Source organism: Schistocerca americana, unplaced genomic scaffold, assembly GCF_021461395.2.
Source record: "Schistocerca americana isolate TAMUIC-IGC-003095 unplaced genomic scaffold, iqSchAmer2.1 HiC_scaffold_513, whole genome shotgun sequence".
Lineage (NCBI taxonomy): Eukaryota > Metazoa > Arthropoda > Insecta > Orthoptera > Acrididae > Schistocerca > Schistocerca americana.
Genome location: NW_025726251.1, coordinates 77,501 through 82,500, shown reverse-complemented (window position 1 = coordinate 82,500; position 5,000 = coordinate 77,501).

Sequence of the window (5,000 nt, the reverse complement as noted above, 5' to 3'; positions counted from 1 at the left end):
CCTCTCAGGTCCCGGCGGCGCGCAGCGCCGTCCTAAGTACTTGGTCGGGTTCGAGAGAGGCGCAATCGCCCGGAGTTTGGCGAGTAGACGCTTTAGGTGCGACCACCCGTGCTCCCAACTGAGCTTGCCGCTGCCGACAGAGGCCCGGGAGCGTGCTGTCGTGGCATTGCCGGCGGGAGACAACACGCGCCACCTACGGTGACCGGCAGCTCCAACGCCAGCGCCACAGAAGGACAAAAGCCCCACTTGGGTGCCGAAGCGAACTCTCCCAGCACAGCGCACGCGCCAACACGTCCGCACAGCTGCGATACAAACCACCTGCGAGAACCGCAGAGGCGACCGAGCAGCAGACGGCGTCGCGGCGCCGAGCGCCGGGCGGCGGCGCATCCTCAGCGCACACAGTCCTCAATCGGACCAGCACACTGCAGATGTCCACCGCGCTTCGCACCGGGCCCGCGAGGACCTACTTTGGCCGCACGGCGCCGCGTGCAGGGTGCGCCGGCGCGCAGCTGCGCCGCCTGCCGCCTCCGTCGGCCGGCGCGCCTGCCACTGGCCGCCCCCACCAGCCGGCTGTAGCGCGTGCGCCCACGCACCGCGCGGCCAGCACGCCGGGAGGCCCCCCCTCACCGGCCGGGGACGGTCCCACCCAGCCACCGCCGCGTATCGCTTCACACCCAGATGCCATTCACGTTCGTGGGCATGGTGGGTATCGCTGGAACAACCGGTTGGTAGCTCAACCGATCGTCGCCATCACTGATTCACCTCTAGCGAGAACAACCGCACCACAACGGTTTACCAGTTGTTCATTTGCATAACGTCACCAGCAAACGTAGGCGTCCATCGCCATTTGCAAATTCAACGATTGTTGCATGCCTGTGTCAGGTGTCACGACACACTATGTCTGCCCACATACACGCAACAACATGTGCACGCTTCGCGAACACGTGGAAGGTGGCCCCCGTACGTATGCGATGTCCATTGCGCGAACGACTGTCAACCGGCCTCTGTCGCATGTCGCAGATGTGGAACGCAGTGCACCATGCTATCACGGTGTGTGAGAAGAGACGACTACGTCTGACAACACGCGCCACTACATCAACAGACGGCTCATGCTGATCGCCATCCAGGGCATACCACACTGCAATCCAGCTCTTATAGGGAGACGACACGTAGCTGAGTGCACAACATTTGGACCGCATGGTTCGCCGTTGTTGGCGCAGTCGTTGTACGGTCACATGTACCACGATGTATCATTCAGTACATGAGGACCAATGTGCAGTACAGTGTGTGATTTGGACGTACAACATCAGCGGACAGTTGACACAGGCCGTACCACAGCGTAGGCTAAGTGCTTCGCACATGCGAATGCCAATGAACAACTGCAAATGCCAATGAACAACTGCAAAGGGCATTGAGCATGTACGTCCTGCTGCCATCCACATTACAGTGTATAGCTGCAAGGTGTTTAACATGAAGCGATACACTGGGGACCGGGCAGTGCGAGTAGCAAACTATATTGCGGGGGTTGCAGTTAGGCAACACTACACTAATTTAACGCGTCGTATGACAATTACAGAGCAGGTTAAGGCCCAACGTGTGTTGGGTTAAGGCCCAACGTGTGTTGGGTTAAGGCCCAACGTGTGTTGGGTTAAGGCCCAACGTGTGTTGGGTTAAGGCCCAACGTGTGTTGGGTTAAGGCCCAACGTGTGTTGGGTTAAGGCCCAACGTGTGTTGGGTTAAGGCCCAACGTGTGTTGGGTTAAGGCCCAACGTGTGTTGGGTTAAGGCCCAACGTGTGTTGGGTTAAGGCCCAACGTGTGTTGGGTTAAGGCCCAACGTGTGTTGGGTTAAGGCCCAACGTGTGTTGGGTTAAGGCCCAACGTGTGTTGGGTTAAGGCCCAACGTGTGTTGGGTTAAGGCCCAACGTGTGTTGGGTTAAGGCCCAACGTGTGTTGGGTTACGTTAAGGGGCAGTGTGGGTTACGTTAAGGGGCAATGTGGGTTACGTTAAGGGGCAATGTGGGTTACGTTACGGCGCAATATAGGTTACGTTACGGCGCAATATAGGTTACGTTAAGGCGCAATATCGGTTACGTTAAGGCGCAATACAGGTTACGTTAAGGCGCAATACAGGTTACGTTAAGGCGCAATACAGGTTACGTTAAGGCGCAATACAGGTTACGTTAAGGCGCAATACAGGTTACGTTAAGGCGCAATACAGGTTACGTTAAGGCGCAATACAGGTTACGTTAAGGCGCAATGCAGGTTACGTTAAGGCGCAATGCAGGTTACGTTAAGGCGCAATACAGGTTACGTTAAGGCGCAATACAGGTTACGTTAAGGCGCAATACAGGTTACGTTAAGGCGCAATACAGGTTACGTTAAGGCGCAATACAGGTTACGTTAAGGCGCAATACAGGTTACGTTAAGGCGCAATACAGGTTACGTTAAGGCGCAATACAGGTTACGTTAAGGCGCAATACAGGTTACGTTAAGGCGCAATACAGGTTACGTTAAGGCGCAATACAGGTTACGTTAAGGCGCAATACAGGTTACGTTAAGGCGCAATACAGGTTACGTTAAGGCGCAATACAGGTTACGTTAAGGCGCAATACAGGTTACGTTAAGGCGCAATACAGGTTACGTTAAGGCGCAATACAGGTTACGTTAAGGCGCAATACAGGTTACGTTAAGGCGCAATACAGGTTACGTTAAGGCGCAATACAGGTTACGTTAAGGCGCAATACAGGTTACGTTAAGGCGCAATACAGGTTACGTTAAGGCGCAATACAGGTTACGTTAAGGCGCAATACAGGTTACGTTAAGGCGCAATACAGGTTACGTTAAGGCGCAATACAGGTTAGGTTAAGGCGCAATACAGGTTAGGTTAAGGCGCAATACAGGTTAGGTTAAGGTACGACATAGGTTAGGTTAAGGTACGACATAGGTTAGGTTAAGGTACGACATAGGTTAGGTTAAGGTACGACATAGGTTAGGTTAAGGTACGACATAGGTTAGGTTAAGGTACGACATAGGTTAGGTTAAGGTACGACATAGGTTAGGTTAAGGTACGACATAGGTTAGGTTAAGGTACGACATAGGTTAGGTTAAGGTACGACATAGGTTAGGTTAAGGTACGACATAGGTTAGGTTAAGGTACGACATAGGTTAGGTTAAGGTACGACATAGGTTAGGTTAAGGTACGACATAGGTTAGGTTAAGGTACGACATAGGTTAGGTTAAGGTACGACATAGGTTAGGTTAAGGTACGACATAGGTTAGGTTAAGGTACGACATAGGTTAGGTTAAGGTACGACATAGGTTAGGTTAAGGTACGACATAGGTTAGGTTAAGGTACGACATAGGTTAGGTTAAGGTACGACATAGGTTAGGTTAAGGTACGACATAGGTTAGGTTAAGGTACGACATAGGTTAGGTTAAGGTACGACATAGGTTAGGTTAAGGTACGACATAGGTTAGGTTAAGGTACGACATAGGTTAGGTTAAGGTACGACATAGGTTAGGTTAAGGTACGACATAGGTTAGGTTACGGTACGACATAGGTTAGGTTACGGTACGACATAGGTTAGGTTACGGTACGACATAGGTTAGGTTACGGTACGACATAGGTTAGGTTACGGTACGACATAGGTTAGGTTACGGTACGACATAGGTTAGGTTACGGTACGACATAGGTTAGGTTACGGTACGACATAGGTTAGGTTACGGTACGACATAGGTTAGGTTACGGTACGACATAGGTTAGGTTACGGTACGATATAGGTTAGGTTACGGTACGATATAGGTTAGGTTAAGGTACACATTGTTGTAAGGAAAGGTTTAATGGGGGGCGGGGCGGGGCGGCCGGTTTGTTGATTGTGATTATAGTAAGTGGATGCCTGCGGCATCATCTGATTTGCCACGTCAGGATGCACCTTTGGCTCATGACAGGCGGCGCTCTCATTCCATGCTTGTGGCAGACCTGTGTCTTTCATTCCTGCCATTGTTTGTGTGCTGTGAGAGGAGGCAGTATTGTGATGTTGGGTGCACCCCTGTGTAGGACATGTGTGGGTGTTGGTGGCTTGGCTGAGCAATGGTGGTTGTCGGGTGGGTGGGATATTCTGTTTTCTGAGTGGACCTCCCAGTCTGGTTATGACAGTGTGGATTGTCTAATGTGGCGGAGAGGATGCACTGGGTGTTGTTCCATGCTGGTGCTTACATATTGTCTGTGTGCGTGTTACAGGCAGAGAGTAGTGCGTGATAAGGGTGTGTGGCTGACGTGTGGTTGTGATTGTGAGCAGAGTCTTTCAGCATGTATACGGACAGTTGTATACATTATCTGTATTCTGATGGCTCTATCTATTACTAATCAGCGCCGTGTATACGTTTAATCCGGTTCCAGTCGAAACTGTTGTATCTCTGTACATTAGTGACACGGCGAGCCCGCTATGTAGTTACTCGTCTCGGCAGCTTCCACCGGTGTATGGCAAATGATTATAAGGAATCAGTCTAGTCGTCAATACCGATGGTGTGACGTCACATGTCTGGGGTGGGGGACGCTGCGCCCTTCCGGTGGGTCATGGCCTAGAAAGACTCTTCCCACGCAGGGGGGCGTGGACTGTCATTGACTCTTCCAGGTAATATACTTGCCGTACGTTCTTGCGACTGCGAGTGCAACGCTCACCGGTACCGACATGGATGGAGCGCCTCCTAGCTGACCGCTCAGCATCGGCATTCGTACAGAGAGCAACGCGGTCGCGTCTCTAGCTCGTAACTGGTACAGCCCGCAGCTCATGTATAGGGACAGCGGGAATGTCGCATATTGGAGATAACTCTTCATGAAACGCATGTTATAGGGGTGGATTGCACATTGCGACTGCGGGAAAAGTCCGCCGTTCATCCGCTGGAGTTGCGAGTTGGGCGGTTGGAGTGGGGCGCAGGTGGAGTGATTGCCGGTCCACGATTTCGTGCGGCAGAGGCGCTGGCGTTGGGGTGCTGTGGT